At 38.9% G+C, this 20,908-nt stretch overlaps 1 long non-coding RNA gene across 2 annotated transcripts in view; it reads left to right on the top strand.

The window, feature by feature from the left end:
- Positions 1 to 20,908, top strand: part of LOC121506067 — a 354,205-nt gene that overhangs the window by 63,482 nt on the left and 269,815 nt on the right. For both annotated transcript variants that reach the window (XR_005991607.1, XR_005991606.1), the window contains exon 3: positions 6,831 to 6,869. This is a non-coding gene — a long non-coding RNA (uncharacterized LOC121506067). The remainder of the gene's footprint in view (positions 1 to 6,830; positions 6,870 to 20,908) is intronic.

The raw sequence follows: 20,908 nt of genomic DNA, 5'->3' as shown, positions 1-20,908 counted from the left end.
ACACAAGGGCCAGATTTAGTCTTAACAGAGACTCTGTGGACCGGACTTTCAAATAAACAAAAATAAAAAGTTAATATTTTGGCCTAATAAACACATTATTGTATTAATATTGTCTTTCAAACCTCAGGGAATGGACCGTCCCCAATGGTAATTTAGCACCAGTCTTAACTAATCTGTACACTTTTTAACCCTTTATCACTACTTCATTTGGGCGATTCTGCCACTTTTTTGCCACTATTAACGCATTTTAAAAATGGGCCACTTTTAAAACCTTATTTTTTTCACTTGTTGCCCATTTTTCTACTTCTTTTAGCCACTTCCCTGCCAATAATTGCCCCTAGGAGCCACTTTTAAACCCATTTTCATGACTTTGCCAAGGTATTTTTGCAATACTTTTTTCTTCTTTCACTCCCTTTTTATACTTTTTGCCTCTTTAATGAAATTTTTTCAATTCTTTAATCCCTTTTTACCACTTTTCCTTCATGTTTTATCCCCTTTGTGCCACTCTTTTAATCTATTTTTTCTCATTTTATTCTCTATTTTATCGTTTTTATTACTTTTTTGCACAATCACTGCCCCTTTCAAACACATTTTTGCTAAGTTTTTGCCTTTTTACCCATTTTTGCTCCATTTTAACTTCTTTTCACCACTCACCCTGCCAATGTTTGCACCTTTGTGCCACTCCACAACCCATTTTGACAGTTTTCATACATTTTCACTACTTTATCTAGCCATTTTGCAACATTTCCACCTGTCTGAACTTTTGTAAAAACAGATTAAATTTCAAGTCATTGCCAAACAATTTCAATTTCATTCATTTTTGGATGGATTTAAAAGCCACAGCCTAAAGATACCCTGAAAAACTCAACATCTTTTCTAAATTTAATGGGAGGCTTTGGAGGGCCTGATGTGGCCCTCGGGCCACGGGTTGATGATCAGTGTGATATGTGATATAATAATGCATGGAGTTACATGCTTGTCACTCTGCAGGAAACTTTGCTAACACTTTTTTACTGTTTTCAGAGTTAGAAGTGTATAAAGTTCAATAGAACTGTAGGAGAATCTAAATTGCATATGCTATTCTATGGACACATACGAGCTGGATGTCAAAGTGCATTTAGTAGCAGCAAGAAATGTGATTGGCCCATGGCGCTGGAGGGCTGGGCTAGCTTTTTAGCTCTGCAATGTTGCTCTCTTTTAGTAATCAAACAGATTGTGCTTCCAAACTCTCCCACTGCCTTAAAGCGTTAAAGTTTAACAATGCTGATGCACCTATTGATCTCTACCAGTGACTCAGCATTTACCTTTTAAGCTGCTTTGGTTTCTGTCTTTTTCATCCAGCTCTTCTTGGAAAAACCTGTCCACCCACTGACATTCTGGGCAATTCATGCAGGCATGATGGAGAAACTCCCAGCAAATGCAAGAGACTTCAGCGATCCGAGCCAAAAGACTTTGACCACTGGCCAAAACAGCAAACTCAGCAGAAGCACTGACTGAAATAATAACAGCTGCAGAAGGAGTATAATGTCTGATTTGATCAGTGACCCAGAATAACTTTTATGTCTTTAGGAATGACATCGGGTTTTAAACATCAGCCATAAATTCTCTTATTACGGATCAATGACAGCACTGACACAAGGGCCGGGCTTTAAAATGAGCTGTAGTTCTGACCATAGCCTTCTGTGGACAGCATTAGTTAAAGTTATCACCTTTTAGACCACTGATCATCAACTGGCGGCCCGAGGGCCACATCAGGCCCCCTAAAGCTTCCTGTCTGGCCCCCGCAAGATCATTAAATTCAGAAAAGGAGGAAAAGAAGATTTTAAGAGTATCCTTTTGCTTGAAATGTCTGCAGCTGTTAAATCCATCCCACAAACAATTAACACTGAAATAGTTTTAGAATGACTGAACATTTGATCTGTTTACAGAAATTTAATGTCAAAATTAGTCAATATTTAAATAATGGTTAAGGTTGGCAGAAGTGTTGCAAAAATTAGCAGAAAAAAAAGTTGTGAAAAGAGGTTAAAATGTGTCAAAAATGGTAAAGGAGGAAAAAAGGGCAAAAGGTAAACAATTGGTTACAAATGACAAAAAATAGTGCAAGGAAGTAAAGAAAAGGGGTTAAAAATTGGCAGAAATTGATAATAAAGTGGCCTAAAGGGGATAAAACATGCAGGAAAAGTGGTTTAAATGGGGTTAAAATCATGCTAAAATTGGGTTAAAGAGGCAAAAAAGGGGCAAAAGGTACCAACAATGGGTTAAACGTGGGAAAAATGGTTTTAAAGTTGCAAAAATTGTTGAAAAAATGTAATAAAAGTGGTTAACATAGAAGAAAAGTGGCAAAAATTGATAAAAGAGTGGCACAAAGGGGATAAAACATGCAGGAAAAGTGGTTTAAAAGGGGTTAAAATCATGCAAAAATTGGGTGAAAGAAGCAAAAAGGGGGTAAAAGTGTCAAAATGGGTTAATATTGGTGCTAACTGAAGATTAGCGAGGGCCCATTCTCTTGGATTTTCAGGGGTCCGGCCAGTCCTGTTGTCAGGCCTGCTGCATTCTAGATAACAGGGATAGATCTCACTGGTAATGACTAAAAGTGTCCTGTAGTTTAAAGGAAAATACAAATACTACTGCAATAATATTTCAATCAGACCAAAATGTTCATTTAATGTTTGTGTATTTGAAAATCCGCCCCCCCCAGAGTTTCTGCTGAGACTAAATCTGGCCCTTGTGCAGATGTGCTTGATGACCCCTGGTTTACAGGATACTGAATGTAGATTAATGAGAATTTGAATCATTTTTGCAGCTGTAGCATCAGGCTGCAACATAAAACCTTTAAGGATTGAAGGGAGTCTGAACATCTTCTGAATGCACTGTATTATAAACATACCTGCATGTTTGCTATCAGTGTCTTTGTTAAGAAATTGACGGTCAACGTCGTCATTTTTTGGCTTAACTCGGCCCACGTTTGATTGATTTCATCCACACAGGAAGAAAACGGTTGAATTGATCATACTTTGTCATCATGTGTGGGCTTTCTCATATTTGCTGCGTCTGTTAAAATTGTTAAAATCTTCCGGGCTGATTGTCTGACTAATTTGCAAAATTAAACCATTAAATTTCAAATTACCACCTCTGCTAAACTTGTAAAAACGATTGCAGCTTGTAGCAGAGTGAAAATTCTCTTGGAACACTGCAGTAGACCTTAAGGACCCTGATCTTTTTATATTTTACCCAAACATCTCACTAGCATCTTAAATTACCTTTTGCTTGCCAACACTCTGGTTTATTTCCAGAAGGAGAGTACTTAGCATCAAGCAAAGCCACTTTGCTCATGGCGAACCCTAAGGGAAGGAAAATGCACTAAGAATGTGTGGTATAAAAAAAGCACAAAGGAGGTTCAGCAAAAGGAGAGCCTAAGGAAACGGCTTGCGTGATTTCCCTTGATGTGAAACCTGAACAGAAATGATCCAAAGGGGGGTAATGAACTGTAGCTTTAAGGTCTGCTTTTGTATCAGGGTCCCTGTTGCCCCAAACTGTTAAAATCCACCTCATCTTTGAATTTCACTGTCACCGTTGCAAGGTTGTCATGGAAACATGGTTTGGAAAGAGGCTTTTCTACAACAGGTGTTTCTCTCTGCACAAAGAGTTTGATGAACTATGTGTGCATTTTTTTCTTTGACCGTCACGCTGATGCCCTTTGAGCTTTTTTATTCTAATGTCTAGACGGCCTTAATCAGCAGATAGCTCCAACACACTGCAGGCATTATCTTATCAGAGTCTATGCAAGATCAATTCAAGGGTGTCATGACAACCCAATCAATGCGGCTTGGACTGTCATTATATTCCAGGGAGAAAGAGGGCTGCTGTTTGAGGAGTTACAATGACATAGCTTGGATATTCAAAGGTAAAATTTCACTGTTACAAAAGTAAAACAGTGTCACAGCTCAAAGTCTGAATTTACACAGTAAACCAGCTGATCCATTTGCAAAAATAATATCAATAATACCAATACATATGTGATTATTATAAGTTCCTCATCCTCTGTGTTTTTCAACAAATTCAAGCAATAAATCATTTTATATCAGGGGTGTCAAACTCAAGGCCCGGGGGCCAAATCCGGCCCCCAGCCCACCAGATCATGATATTTTTATTAGAACTGGCCCACCAGTATGAGGTCTGCAGATTTCCTCCAGTCTAAAAATGCAAACTTAACCTGGGTGATTAAAAAAATCCTTGATGAGTCATAGATTATAGAAAAAGTAGACAGCAGAAATATTTGAGAAAAACGTCAGAAATGCAGGAGAAATTTCACTTTTCTTTATAATTTTCCATTTTGCATTTTACAGTTTTGACTAAAAGTTATAGTTTTGACTTTTGAATGTAATATTTTAACCTTTAAATCTCACAAGTTTTACTGTTTAGCTCATATTTTTACCTTTTAGACTCAAAAATGTAAATTTGTAATCCTATTTCGACCTTTTTCAACACCTAACTTTGACTTTTTTCTACTTTTTTTTACCTTTAAAACTAATGTTTTTTAATTTTATTTCATATTTTGCCTTTTAAAAGTCATGAATTTGAAATTTAATCTCATATTTTGACATTTTAAACTCAGTTTCAATGATTATCTCATATTTTGATTGTTGATTATCGTGATTTTGAATTTTTTTTCTCAGTTTTGCTGACCATTTTAACTCCTAACTTCACTTTTGTCTTTTTTTACCTTTAAAACTCACAAATTTGAATTTTATTTAATATTTTGCATTAAAAACTCATTATTTCCTTTTACGTGATTTTTAATATTATTCCATTTTTTTACTTTAAAAACTCATGAATTTGAAATTAAAGCTCATATTTGACATTTTAAACTAACAATTTCAATGTTTATCTTATATTGTGATTTTTAAATATGATGATTTTGATTTTTTTAATCACTTTTGCTGACCATTATAACTCCCAACTTCACTTTTATTTCTTTTTTACCTTTAAAACTCACAAATTTGAATTTTATTTCATATTCTGCTTTTCAAAACTCATGATTTTGAAAAAAATTAGAATGTATTTTTTTTTTTTTAATAATTAATATACAGAATTTAATATTTTAAAAATTTTATTTCAAAATTCTATCTCATATTTTTAACCTTTAAAACTCACGATTTTCACTTTTATCTGATGTTTAGACCTTTTTCACTCCTAACTTGGACTTTTATCTGGTTTTTATTTTACCTTTAAATCTCATGATTTTAAATCTTATTTCATATTTTGACTTTTAAAACTCATGAGTTTAAAATTAAACTCATATTTTGAAATTTTAAACTCACAGTTTCAATGTTTATTGCATATTTTGATTGTTAAATATCGTGATTTTGAATTTTTTCTCAGTTTTGCTGACCATTTTAACTCCTAACTTTACTTTTGTCTTTTTTTTACCTTTTAAAACCTTATGAGTTTTAAAAATGTTGAATTTATATTTTATTTTAATATTGAATATATAAAATTTAGTATTTTAACATTTTGTTTTTTAATTATATCTCACATTTGACCCTTAAAACTCATGATTTTGACTTTTATCACAGGTTTTGACTGTTAAAAATCATGGTTTCAGTTTTCTGTCTCATATTTTGCCTTTTAAAAACATTATTTTGACTTTAAATGTCATGTTTTCACCTGTTAAACTTGACTTTTTATCTCAGATTCTGAGTTTTTATCTTATATTGACCTTTTAATCTCAAGATTATTTCTCATCAGGGCTAAGGTTTTTACTCCCATCATTCATTTCTGGTGAAACTGAGGTTGACAGTTATGGTTAAATCTCCACCCTGTTAGTCCCTCAGGTTAAACCCAAATTCAGAAACCAGCCCCTTCTCTGACTGAGTTTGACACCCTGTTCTATATCATGACCTACATTCAGTCAGGATCACTCTCGTCATATATTTAACCATTTCAGTGCATTTTGGATGTTCAGTTTTACTTTACAGAGGACGCTCTGCTCCAAAGATCCTTGGGTTAGTCCAGCAGCATGCTTTGACTTTCCAGGGAGTTCACAGAAACCCCCAAATGCATGGAAAAATTTATGACCATGTGTAGTGAAAACATCAAAATTATTTCAGTAGCAATGTATCTCTACTAGCATGAATCTGAATCTGATGGTGCAACAAACTTTAGGCTATAAAGGAGGAGGCTGGGGTGGAGGAGGTGAAGCTTTAAACTATAAAGGAAGAGGCTGGGGTGGAGGAGGAGAAGCTTTAAACTATAAAGGAAGAGGCTGGGGTGGAGGAGGGGAAGCTTTAAACTATAAAGGAAGAGGCTGGGGTGGAGGAGGGGAAGCTTTAAACTATAAAGGAAGAGGCTGGGGTGGAGGAGGGGAAGCTTTAAACTATAAAGGAGGAGGCTGGGGTGGAGGAGGGGAAGCTTTAAACTATAAAGGAGGAGGCTGGGGTGGAGGAGGGGAAGCTTTAAACTATAAAGGAGGAGGCGGGGGTGGAGGAGGTGAAGCTTTAAACTATAAAGGAGGAGGCTGGGGTGGAGGAGGTGAAGCTTTATTTCATTTCAAGAAATATTGCAACTTCTTCCATCTGTAGAATGTCTTATTGCAAAATAATTAAATGTGCGATTAATTGCCCAGCCCTACTTACTATGGAAGTTGAATAAATTTGATTGTGTAACAGTTTTAACATGATCAGGTTTTGTATCCTGATATAAGACACGTTTGAGTATTTACAGCCAGCTACTAACATGTGAGTGTGATGGCAGGAAACTAGGAACTCTCCTGCTGCATGTTTATTGATGTCTGTTGCTCTAATGGTTTCTAAATGGTGCTTTTGTTCCAGATCTACAGAGAAAAGCTCTGCATGAGAAGTACAGCAAAGGTAAGGAGAATTTACTTTTGTCTGTTGAGTGTTTACACACACACACACACACACACACACACACACATGCAGGGCACAGAATAGAAATTCCACTGCCCTCCCTTTGAACTTGTGGACCTTGCAGTTGTTGAAGTGGTCGCATGCATTCCCTGTGACTTCTTGCAGAGATGATGATCCTAGAACCAAAGCTTAATGTGTGATTATTCTGTAGCAGGAAACAATAGTTGAGCCAGGGTGAATGCAGCATTAAACAACTTCTAACAAAGGCTTATTTTTCCATGGTTTGCTATTATGTGCAATCAAACCACCAATTCAATATGAGATCGAACAGAAGCGGAGTTGGGATACAGCGTCTCGGATAAATCTGAGTGGATTGTTGGCTTTACCAAGCTGTCTGTGGGGTAAAACTCAGCAATATTCTGCAGAAATGCTTATATGGGCTTATATGACCGGACAGCTTTAGTAGTATGGGTTGTAAAGGTGATGTCAGGGTCAAACACCGTCTCTGATAAAGTTCAGACTAAATGAGGCAGGTGGAGTTTGCATGTTGAAGATTTTGAGTTATTTTGGTGGATCCAACTGTGTTCCATACAACAGCTGATATCGCTTAGACAGTCTGTTGAGAGCAGCCAGGCTTCTCTGGCCTCAAGCTCTGAAAGGAAGATAAATCTGTGAGTCGTCTGCATAGCATTGTAAGGAGACTTATGTGGCCTTACGCCTAACGACTTTTCAGGCAATTATAAATTTGCAGACTGAATTCCAAAGTCAGAGTAGAATAGTGAGAGTTTGCTTAAGTTGCAGTACATTCCCATGAGCTCAGTCGTGAAGTTAACCCTTCTGCCCTCCTCGGGCATTTTTGACCATTTTTCTCAAGTTTTTTTTTTTTTTAAATTGTGATCATTTTGTCAGTTTTACAGCTTCTGGCATGAATTTTTACAGGGACTTTTCTTTCTAGTTAAATGTTTGAAATCCAACATGTTTTACATGTCATTCATACTCTCAGTGAATTTTGTACCCTCTGGACACCTTTGAGACCAAAAATGTACACGTGCAAAAACTGCTATAAAATCAGCATACATCAATATTTTTTTCAATTTTTTTTTCATAAATCTCTTGAAAAACTTCAGATCTGCTCAAAACTACCAAAAAAATTCAGTCATTTTCAAGATTTAACCCTTTAAATGCCAGTTTGATTATTTGAAATGTTTCATTTTTACTACAAAAAACACAAAAAGTGACTTATTTTCCATATGATAAATAGTAGAAAGATGGGGCTTTGGGGGTGATAAGAGTCTTGGATGGGTCAAAGATTAGCAACAAAATTGCACTTGTATTATTTATGTAGTGCCAGCTTTAACATTAGGGCATCCTCTGGACACCTTAAACTGCCATTAAATCAGCATACATCAATATTTTTTTCTACCTTTTTTTCATAAATCTCTTTAACAACTTCAGACCTGCTCAAAACTACCAAACATTCAATAATTCTCAGAATTTTAACCCTTTTAAACTCACACAAAACTCTCCATAATATAACAGCAAAAACAGAAGAATGTGGTGCATGGTCCTACAATGAGTAAATGGTTGAATCTGGTGGAATACGGTAAAAATGTCAAATTTCACTAGACGTCTTCACATTGAAATGCTGACATTAAAGAATGCATGATTTTATACTGCAGTGACAGTGAGATTAAAAAACCTGGTTTTAATGGTTTAATTTTTGCCTCGAAGATGTCCAGAGGGTATTTCTGACATTACATAAAATATATTAATGCAATCAAATCAATTTTATTGCTAATCTTTGACCCATCCAAGACTCTTATCACCCCCAAAGCCCCATCTTTCTATATTTATCATATATTTATTTATCATATGGAAAATAATCCACTTTTTCTGTTTTTTGTAGTAAAAATGAAACATTTCAAATAATCAAACTGGCATATAAAGAGTTAAAGTTAGGAGAATTATTGAATATTTTGTAGTTTTGAGCAGATCTGAAGTTGTTAAAGAGATTTATGAAAAAAAAAGTAGAAAAAATATTGATGTATGCTGATTTAATGGCAGTTTTTTTGTACGTGTACATTTTTGCCTCGAAGGTGTCCAGAGGGTAGAAAATTCATTGAGAGAGTAAGAATGAAATTTAAGAGTAAAACATGTTGGATTTCAAACATTTAACTAGAAAGAAAGGTTCCTGTAAAAATTCATGCCACAAGCTGTAAACTGACAAAATGATCACAAATTTAGGGCGTAAGGGTTAAGTTGCAGTGCACTCCCATGAGCTAAGTCGTGAAGTTAAAGATGGTCCTAATGCTAGATTTTGGCGTTTTGATGCAGTCTTTCCTCAGCCCTGCCGTTACGACATTATCAAACATACAGTATTTGAAGTCTTTGGTCTGGTCTTATGAATTTGGTGTTTTGCGTGTGCATTTAGTCTGACAGTTCACTTTAGGCTGAGATGACGAGTACAGTAAACATCCACTGGGTTTTTCAAAGTAAAAGCCTGATCAGTTTTTTTGGAGTGGTGGGACAGCCCACGTTTTTAGGTGGTACTTTAATTCTGAGGGCTGTCCGGGACACCTCGTAGATTTTTGCACTAACTTGCACAGTTTTGCAAAGTTTAACTTCCCTTTCATTTCTACCAGATTTTAAAACATAAACTATAAGACATATCGACTGATATGCAATCTCCATCTCCTTCACCATCTTGTTCCCTGCCCTAAAGTTGTGAATTTCCACCTGATGCATGATGGGAAACTCAGCGACTTGCTGACAAATCGTCCTTAGATGTGAGAGAGTCTTTTGAGAGTCTTTAAAAAGTGTTTTTTGAAGTCCTCTAGTGTAAGGCCAGCTTTTGTTGTACTATTTTATAGATCTTGTGTGCCACTAGGGAGCTTGTACTCTTTCAAAAACAGCTTCTTGTATTTCAGAAACTTTTAATCACTGCTAGCTGTTGTTATATTCAGTCACCAATCTCGTGTGGAGCGGGCAATCTTGCCTGTCCTCGATATTGAAGCAGCAGACCACAGAATGTAATGTATTCACTGTTTCCAGACACTTTTAAACAGCATTATAATCTACTGGTGGCCGTTCTACCCGTCCACTTAGATCTACTGACGTCTGACTGCAAACAGTGAACATTGTTTGTATCCATGCAGCTCTATTTACAGATATTCATGGCAGTTTACTCATAGCCACTCCTACTTAATAATATATTGTGTTTGTGAGCCAAACACCGTCTCAGCCCGTACTAAATTTTATTCTTGTTGGACTCCAAACCTCAGAGCAACAGAAATGCACTTATCTCTAATTCCTGCAGTCTGCGTTCACTTGACACCTCCTTAAATTTTGATTTATCATCGATGGATTTTACAGGGCCATTGCAGATTTTTAAAGTGTTGTGCTGGAGCAGTAGAGACAAAGCCTCATAACTCAGGGAGGAAAGCCTTGCCCAGGATAGTTTCCATGGTGCAAATTCATTTATTAAGATAAAGTCCCAATGTGCAAGAAAACAAGATAAAGAATAGATGGTTTGTTGTTATTAAGATGCCCTTTTAGGGGAGATTTCTGCTTTCGTGCTGCAGCTTTGGTCTTCTCTTAGTCTCTCTGCTGTTTTGAAAAAGATCCTCTGCATCCTGAGCTTCTTATTTTCAATTCATGCATGATATCCATCAGTCATTTAATTGACAGGAAGACCAGACTCCTGTTCTGTTCAAGTAGACCTTGTAGGAGTAATACCGCCTCCACTACACTAGGAGGCAGTATACAATTCAGCAACAAGGTGCTAAGAAGTTTGCCAGCAGTGAAGTGTTTGTGTGTTGAATGGTGGTTAAAGTTCAGATAAGACTACTCCAGTTATCAAAGCCTCAGTTCAAACAAAGTTGGAACTTACTTTGTACGCAACATTTTAAAAGTCCGAATACATCACTGGAAACCCTGAAATGTTTAGCAGCTTGATGTAGGCCAGCGTTGGGCAACTGGTGGCCCAGGGGCCTAATGTGGCCCTCCACCTCATAAATGCTGGCCCCAAAGTCTTTTTTTTTTTTCAGATTATGATCAATTATAAACCTTATGAAAAACCATCAAATGATCTTTAACTACAAACAATTAAGGACCTTCTATAATTTCTAAATATATATATTCTTTTTTTATTTTATTTGTATGAACATTTTTATTTTCACTTTTTTAATTTTAAATTTAAAATTTTCCTTAGAATGATAGTTTTTTTAACTTATTTAAAAATGTGAAATGTATTTATCCTCTTCTGAATTTCTTTGAGTTTTTATTTCATGTTTTTTATGATTTTATTTTATTTAAAGATTTTTTTTTGTTTTCTATGTTAATTTGTTTTATTTTATTAAAATTTGAAATTAAATCATTAAATTCTTAAGTTGAATTACATTTATTTATGCTTCACATTTATCCAAATTTTGATTTTATTTAATTAAACTTCATCTATATACGAACAATTTATTTAAATTATATATATAATAATTTTTAAAGTTTGATTTATGTTGACTTTGACTTCATTCAAATATTTTACATGTATCAATATTTTTTCCATTTTAATATTTTGTTTATTTTTTATTTTTATTTTTTTCTGCATCTTATCTAAATTATTTCAGTTTTCTTTATAATTTTTTCTTCATACTTTTTACATTTTTTATTTAGGTTTTTTTGTTTGTTTGTTTTTGTTTTTGTTTTGTTGTTGTTGTTGTTTTAGTTGATTCATCTGGCTGCAATTATTTCTGTGTCAGTAAATGCACTTTTCATGCTCTCAAAACATGCAAGTAAAACACCAAGTGTATCATGTTCACAGCATTTAAAAAGAGCTTAAAATTGATTAAACTCTGTGTACGTCTCATTACATAAACTATTTCTATTTGAGCTGGAGTTTAAAAACATAAATGTTGGCAAAATGAATGTTCAGGATAACAACATATTCTTCTTTGCATCTCTTATTTGTATTTATAGGGGTTAAATTGAAAATATCCAATAATGTGTGCCATTTTTGCCCTTTTGGCATTGATTATATGAATGTTGCCATCATGGTTACCAAAGTTGCCAAGACGACTGTAAAGGTGCATGTAAAATTCTGCCACCAGGGGGCTCTCAATCAGTCTAATGAGTACAGACCAGCTCTGCACATCCCTCCCACTTACCTTTTGTGGTCAGCTGAGGACTCTGTTCTATCATAAGTTGTATTCATAAATTTCATATAATGAGGGAGAAAGCAGCGGTCCCAGAATGCACATGAAATGCTCTGTTGGTTTTACTCCAGATGTAAGGTTCAGCTTCCTCTGGTCAGTCCTCAGAATAATTTCCCAAAAGTCTTGGGGATCATCAGGATGTTTTTAGTCGAGTGTGAGACGAGCTTTTGTGTTCTTTTTGGTCAGCAGTGGTTTTGGCCTTGGAACTCTGTTGTTCTGGGTTCTTTTGGGACGTCCTGGATGGGTTGTTGATGTGCTCTTGGAGTCATGTTGGTAGGCCCGCCACTCCTGGGAAGGTTCATCATTGTTGTAAGTTTTCTACATCTGTGGGTAATGGCTCTCACTGGAGTCCCAGAGGCTTTAAAGGGCAGACTGATTGATGTCAGTGTCTTTGTGTCTCATTTGTTTTTGAATTTCTTTAGATGGCGCCATGATGTGTTGGAGATCTTTTAGCCAAATTCATTTTGTCAGACAGGTTCTGTTGAAGGGACCTGATCTGGGCGTGGCTAAAAATGTGGTTAACCACAGTTAATTTTTGCACGTTTCCCCCCTTTAATAAATGAAATCATCGTTAAAAACTGTATCTTGTATTACCTCTGGTTAACTTTGTCTAATATTAAAACTACTTTAATGATCTGAAATATCTCAGTTTGACAGGTATGCAAAAAAGTCTGACATATTTTGACTCTCTCTGACTTTATGTAAATGACCTGAGTGTGACAGGCATGGGTGTATAATGTGTGCTATCAACCAGTGAGCGACCAGTTGCTCCATCCCAGCCATCACCAGTGCTACCTGAAATCTGCAGCCATGCAAAAATGACAGGGACATTGTTGCTGTCAGCAAGCAGCCGTCGACAGGGAGCAACAGGGGCACCCTATTTTCAGACAGCTATTGTTCCCAGTCGCACAGAGAGGCCAGCGCAGGTAGGGGGCTGCGAGGCCTGATGTGCTAACCGCTAAAGCCTTGGAGGGCGCTGTGAGAGGGGGTTGGCGAGTGTGTGCCAAGAGCCACTCGCTTTGTCTCCTTCACTGGAGTGAGGAGGGAGCCGAAAACACAACACAATCACACCTGTGAGCTTTTTCAAATCTCTGGCAGCTTACAGCCTCGCTGGAAATCAGAGCCGGAACAACCTGGAGCCCGTCTGCTGAAAGCGCCGCATCCCTGTCGACGGCTGATAGCGAGCGTTTTGGAATGGATGGTTTGAGTAATTAAACACATTTTCAGCACTGGAAATGAATATGGTCCATTTGAAAAGGAGCGCCTCACGTCATTATTCTCAGTCCACCTTCACGGTCAGCTGTGAGGTGTGTTTTCTTCCTTGTCTCAGCTGTTTCCAGTGATGTTTACCCGCCAGTGCACACTGACTCAGCTTTTTATATCACTGAACATTAGTTCTATCTGCAGACTGACAAGATCTCACTCTTTTCCCCATGCAGGGATGACATATTTTTGCAGGTCACCTTCAGAGTTACTGGAGCCTTAGACCGGAGAAATATTTTCTGTTAGACCTCACATTCACGTATCCGCCTGACTGCATCATGACTGGAAATATACTCAACTCTGTGCATTGCACATTACCTTTCAGGGGACCTGATGTGTAAGAAATCAATGACTAACAACTGTAAGATCAGAACTAACACAATACAAACCCCAATTCAGAAAAGTTGGGACATTGATACAGCACAAAGACAAGGTATTAAACGCTCCGTTCAATCAGGGGAGACTTAATATGAGCAATAATTTATTTTATAAATACAATGTAACAGAATGTGCCAAGCATAGGCCCAGGAACCACGAGGTAGCTTTGAGGAGGTGGAGGTATGCAGGATGATCATGAGACCTGTGAGCACCTGGACTAGATACTGATTAACTGAATGGAGGTAGCTGGGGTGGAGGAGGTCTGCAGCGTCCACACTGAAATGACTGGCTGACTGTGAAAGACTCTAAAGATAAAATAAAAAAAACAAATCAAAGATTTTCATTGATAACACACACTGAACAATTGTGACAAAGTCTTTTCTTTGCACAGACTTGTTCTCCATCGCTTGGGGACAAAAGAGTGAAAAAATAAACATTCTGTGAATAATGGTTTTCAAAATTTCTAAATAAATACAAGAGAAAGTCCATGCGCTTTTTTGCAGTTAGATTCATTCGTGCCGTTCCTTTAAGCAGTAGAGAAGCAACTGGTCGACTACAACTCCCACAAGGCTTTTCATCTAAACGTTGCCCTCAACAAATATGGCGATGCCAACCAAAGAAAGCCAAAGTACACGATTGAAAATGGATCAAAAATGGATAAAAAGACGCTTATTATCGGGTCTAACCCCATGGATTTAATATATAAGACCCCGAAAAATTCATCGAAGTTCCGGGTTCGCTAGAACGGCGTTCTTGCGGGCTACGGAGACATCGAGGGTAGCAAACAAACAGCAAAATGGTTAGCTTTCAAAGGGTACTATGGTTCAAATGTTAACGTTTTTCTAAACTGTGTCGCTTCTCATTGTATACGACGACCCTGTCTTCAGAGACCCCGGGAAGTCAGCAAACTTCTGGGATCACTAGAAAATGTTCGGTAAGAGCTACAAATGCATGAAGAACACATGTAGAAAGGCACAGCGCAGAGCTTTCACAGGAAAAGAAGTTAGTGCCTTTGACTTACAGCTCAGAAGTTACTCAGCAATTTACAAAGGGGTGTGCCTCCAGCACGGATCCATGCCACTGGAGCTTTAAACCCGAATTCCATATACAGCGTGCACACTGCGGAAAGCCAGCGAATCGTACACTTCGCTCCCTCTCTAGTCTATCAGAGCATTTCCATAGCCGGCGCTCTAGACCGGCAGCGGTGCGTGCCTGGAGCGGCACTCCGCTCTGCTTCGTTTCAGATTTGCTGCAGGTCTATTTCAGCGCTGGCCGCTGCCAAACCTCGTAAATTTACTGTCGTTTAGAAAGCACCAACCATGGAAGTCACAAGCGTAGAACATCCGGTTCTTTCAAAATAAAACACAATGTACGGACTCCCGATTGTAAATTATCACTACATCAACATTACGTCTCATCCTGAGCAAAGGGTCACCGAGAGGTCAGTGGGTCACAGAGCTACAACGACGTCATTGATGAGGAAAAGTTAACTTTTGGGGATATTTAGCCAAAGAATTTTACATAAAACCAAAGATCCTTTAAGCAAACATTAACCTTTGAACTTCCTAATGTACTCACTCAATGGCAGAAGTAATAATATCACAGACTTATACTGGAAAGGAAGATAAATTAACCCCAAAAGGTAAAATGGTCCACTGTTGACACGCTATTCCTGCGTGAACTCGCAGTTCTCCCGTGATCTCATCCTGCTGATCAGGGTGTGCGCCGCGGCGCAGCGCTCTAGACTCGCTTCCAGTGGGCGAGGTCCCTCGCCTTTTGGTCAGAGCAAACCCGCGGCACTTAGGTGTATATGGAAATTCAGGGTAAGGGTTAAAAACCAGCATCCTCCTGCGATGGAAATCACAACATAAGATCTGGGGTACCACTTTAGTTCAGGGTATAATTCTGTCTATTAATTAGCTGCTTAATAGCATGCTAATCAGATGCATACTAACTGCTTCTTAGTAAGAGGGACTTCAAGTATCTTGGCCTCTTGTTCACAAGTGAGAGTGGACTGCGAGATGGACGGGTGGATTAGTGCAGCATTGGCAGTATTGCAGACATTGTACCATACCCTTGTGGTGAAGAGGGCTTTCAGTGGATCTTTGCTCCAACCCTCACCTGTGGTCATGAACTCTGGGAGATAACTGAAAGACAGCGATTGCAGGTTCAAGCGGTTGAAATGAGATTCCTCAGGAGGGTGTCTGGGCTCAGCTTTGGAGATAGAGAGAGGAATCTCCAAAGGATATTGCAATGTTTTTGGCATCTGATCAGGATGCCTCCTGGTCGCCTCCCTGTGAAGGTTCCCTGGAAGAAGACCCCTGGGTAAACCCAGAGCTCTCTGGCGGGATTATATATCTCATTTGGCCTGGGGGAGGAAGAGCTGGAAAATGTTGCTGAGGAGAGAGACAGCTGTTTGGACTTGCTCAGTCTGCTGCCACAAAGAAAGGGTGATCTCACAGAGGTAGACATGCTCCTGTCCCAACTTTTTTGAGATATGTTGCATGCATCAGATTAAAAATGTTCACATTTATCTATAAAAAAGTAAAGTTTGGGGCTTGTAAGTCTGACTGGACCAAAGACAGAGCCCTGAGGCTCACCATAGGATAGAATGGCAGTTTCACACACAAACCCACAGGCTGCATACTGCATATTTTTAGCAAGGTTACTGAGATCTGCAATGTCAAAAACTGAATAAAACTCCTGCAGCTCATTCACCCCAATCAGAATCCATCATTTTGTCATTTAGGATTAAGAAGGGCTGTTCCGCAGGAATGCTTCTGGGGGAATAAGATCGGAATTTAAGCAGAATCTTGTGAGTAAATCAAGATAGCTGTCAGTTATTTGGCTTTAACTTCCTGCATACTTTTTGGGGGGATGTGACAGTTTAGACACAGGCCTTCAGGTTTTGGGAAAGGATGGATCAAAGTCGGGTGTTTTTGAGAGAATCAGAGTCTTGGTGTGGACCGAGTTGGTAAAATATCTGCAGGGCTGGAGGAAAGTGTCGTACTCCCCACTGGATCAATGAAGTCTTGCAGAGAAAAGAAGAGAAGTAGTCAAAAATGGATGGCTGTGTTGAAAAGGGAGAGAGAGGGAAAGAGGAAATGAGGCTTGTCTTGACATCTGTAAATCTCCCACTCAGTTCAAAAGTCGTTACTATCATCCAGAGACAACCATGAGGAGGTGCAGGAGTGGCTTGTCTTTTCAGATGGGACATTAGGGTTTGTCTGGACCGGAGGAAATGAGGTTAGCAAAGGAAGTCGGTTGTTTTGGTTGATTTGACACTCGAAGTACCCTTCTACATTTGCACCGGAAACCACAAATACGTGTCACATAACCCCAGGGACGGCCTGACGGGAGGAACAAGGCTCATTTAGCAAGGATGCACTTCATCCAAACTTTTCTGACTAGATTAGCAGCAAGAGTTCAAAAGTGAAAAGCTGTTGGTGATGCATGAGCATTTATCATGCTTCCAGGCAGAGAGTTTCATGAAAGGACGGCCGAAGAAACAGAATTACAGTCAGTCTCCTCAGAGCAAATAATCGATATTTCAACCTATTATAAAAACTCAAGTAAAACTAAACAAGTTTATTAAGAGAATCGGCAGCAAAACTGCAATAACCTTCGCCATGAGTATTGATAACAACCATTACACGTCCAACTTTGTCACAAAAATAATAGCTTCTTATATTTTCACTGAAAAAGGCAGAAAAATAAGATTTTATAAGCCCCTTCGATCTGCCTCTGAATGCTGACTCCTGGCTACCATTACACCATGAAGACAAAAGAACACCCTAAGCAACTCCGAGAAAAGGTATTGAAAAGTATAAGTCAGGGTTAAGCCAAGGCTCTGAACGTCCCCCAGAGTTCTGGGGAATGTTCTGGAGTGTCCGAGTCAAAGCCCGGACTTGTTTTTTTGTCAAAGAAGCTAAATTATATTGACCATACTTTATTGATAAAACCAAAAGCAGGGTGAAACATCCAATGATGATGATGCGCAAAACTGCACTGAAGGGAATTTGTCATTAAGAGTCCAGTCAGAGTCTTCAGCCATCGGTCAGACCAGGAGGACTGAAAGACCCTGACTCTTGTCCACATGCTCAGAGCGCCTCACCACCTTGACCAGCAAACCCATCACTCCATGCATGAAGCCAAGCAGCTGATCTCAGCCCCACAGTTAGATCACTGATCTGGTTTATATGGCATCCAGCATCCAAGCTGTCCCCGAATGCCTGGGTTTCAGTTTTGAGTCAAAAGACACGAGCCTCCTTACTCAACAAGTCTAGACCCCTCATGAGGACTGGAGTGTACTGAACACAAACCCAAAGGTGGGCTGTTTATGTCACGTTTCTTAACAGAAGACCTGATCCCAAGGACTGTAGCCAAAATAAAAGAGTGAATATCACTGAGGTTGGTGCACGTTTTATCTCGTTTACAAAAGATTGCTGCACCACACCTACGACCCTTCACAGTCGGCATCCTGCTTCCTTTTATTACTCGAGGCGACCGTTCAACCCATGTCTGCATTAGAGCTCAGATCCTTAGGTTTCCATGGGTCACCTCATAATTAAAAATCCTCCCTGGAGGCTGAGCATGACGCTTGCTAGGGTGCTTTTGATGGCATTTTGATATCTGCAGGGGCAACCTTTGGTGAGCACGCCTAGAGGGGGTTACATAGGAAGGGGAGCGGATGTCCTTTCAAGGCTTCATTTTCCATTATTATATCACGCAGGGAATCTCATCATATTGGGATGATATATAGGTGAGGGATGTCTGAATGCAAATGTCAAACAGTATCTAAGAATAACCTTGACGTTCAGTGGCGTGCATTTTTAAGTAAGTAGATGCCATTTCCTGTATTCTAGTGCATTTTAACACCATATTAGCACCAGATAATCCAAACTGGTTCTATGAGATATAGTTCTGGCTCAATATAGATCAAAAAAGGTCCCAACATAAAAGTCACTGCAACAGTAATGTTTCACAGTATTTCTTGGTCCTAATGGTCTTGTGGAGTTTAGTGTGTTTTGCCAACCAGGAGGGCACTTTAGCATATGTTTTGGCTCAAAAGAGGGCACTTTAGCGTGTGTTTTGGCTTCAAAGAGGGCACTTTAGCACATGTTTTGGCTCTCAAGAGGGCACTTTAGCACATGTTTTGGCTCTCAAGAGGGCACTTTAGCATTCATTTGGGCTCCCAAGAAGGCACTTTAGCATGCTTTTTTACTCTTAAGGCCACTTTAGCACACGTTTTGGCTCCAAAGAGAACACTTAAGCACACGTTTTGGCTCCAAAGAGAACACTTAAGCACGCGTTTTGGCTCTCAAGAGGGCACTTTAGCACGTGTTTGGGTCCCAAGGAGGCACTTTAGCATGCGTTTTGCCTCTTAAGGCCACTTTAGTACATGTTTTGGCTCCAAAGAGAACACTTCAGCACGCATTTTGGCTCCAAAGAGGGCACTTCAGCATGTGTTTTGGCTCTCAAGAAGGCACTTAAGCATGCGTTTTGCCTCTTAAGGCCACTTTAGTACATGTTTTGGCTCCAAAGAGAACACTTAAGCACGCAATTTGGCTCCCAAGAGGGCATTTTAGCATGTGTTTTGGCTCCAAAGAGGGCACTTTATCACGTGTTTGGGCTCCAAAGAGGTTACTTTAGCACGTGTTTTGGCTCTCAAGACACATTTTTTAATAATCCCCCCCCCCCCCCCATGCACACCACTGTTGAAGTAACAAATCTACCATGCTGGGATTGCAGATTGGGAGGGAGCTTTAAATGTGCCGTTTAAAAACAACAGCAGCACCAAACAGCACGATGAGGAAGAGGTAACAGTCGATGCAAGGAGAGCTGTGCTGTGTGAAATAAAAGGAACACCACCTACAAGCCAAATGCTAATAGATTTTGGCCCTGGCTGGTGAATATCCCAATGAACTGAACGCATAAATGTGTCAGCACAGAGTGTTTTAGGAGGAATTTGATCCAGCGTTTAAAAATGCACTGTTCTCTTGCAGGGCTGAGTAAATTTTTTGACACGTGGTGTTAAAGGATAAAATCTAACACTGGTTGTAGGCCATGTGCAATTAAATTGTCCTTTGAGCGATGTAAAATTTAATGGATGGGTCTGATCCGGTGAGCTTTTCTGCAATCATAGTGTTGGTCATTATGTCCTGCTGTAATTAAGTCATCATAAAATAATTAATCATGATCATGGGGAAGATAAAAAACACGCAAAGTGCAATATTAGGGTAGATCTCCAGGATTCATGAGGCTAATGCAGTTAACTGAAAGCTTAAAGTGGGGGAATAAATCTCCAGCTCATCGTCATTCTGCACACGTAAGGCCTTAAAAAACTTTCTGGCCATGCAGAACACACGCATACAGCTCTTGTGACTGCAAATGCATGTATGCCTTCAAAAAATAATAAAGATAACAGCATACATTAAGCCCATAACCAGTGTGTACGTTGTAATTCTGCATATGAGCTGTTGTACTCAAGGCCCTATTAAACTCTGTTCCACTCGGATGCTAAACCAAATTAGCCGAGGTCTTGAACTTCACTCCGAGTAACGTGTTACCATTTACTTGCTCGATTAGTATTCCGTTAGATGCTGTAATCGAAAAGAGCCGGGGCATTAAGAGGGGAGGACGAGGGAGAGATTGCATGAATGAAAAACTACGAGCCTCTCCCTGCCTCTCTGTATTTCCCTGTTCTTCCGAAATGGAGCAGTCCGATGAAACCCCACTGAGACATGGGATAAATCCATTTTATAACACTCTGTCAAACACATCTTGTTAAGCTTTTCATCAGGTTTAGATTTACTTTTATTTAGCTCTTTATTTTTTCAGTCTGCAGCTCCATTACCTAAAATGCTGGGACGTGTACAACACAAGAAAGGACAGATGATAAACCACTGAAACCCCATTAAGCAAATGCTGAAACCGAGAAAAGTCACTCTTGGGAAAATTAAACATCTGTTTAGAATATGCTGCAAGCAACACAGTCCAAAAAAAGTTGGAACGGGGTCATGCTAACTACTCTGAAGCATCACTTCCTGTTTAACCCTCAGGCCCGCCTCTAAGCCTTTTAGCACCTTACAGTTTTATTTATTTATTTATTTTTTGCTCTCATTTTGTCGGTTATTATGCTGAGATGAGGATATCTGACAACGCTGTTCTTTTTTTTCATGAATACTGGAA

This window comes from Cheilinus undulatus, linkage group 24 (genome assembly GCF_018320785.1).
Source record: "Cheilinus undulatus linkage group 24, ASM1832078v1, whole genome shotgun sequence".
NCBI lineage: Eukaryota > Metazoa > Chordata > Actinopteri > Labriformes > Labridae > Cheilinus > Cheilinus undulatus.
The sequence above is the reverse complement of the archived record's forward strand: the minus strand, read 5'-3'. Positions and strand labels throughout refer to the sequence as shown.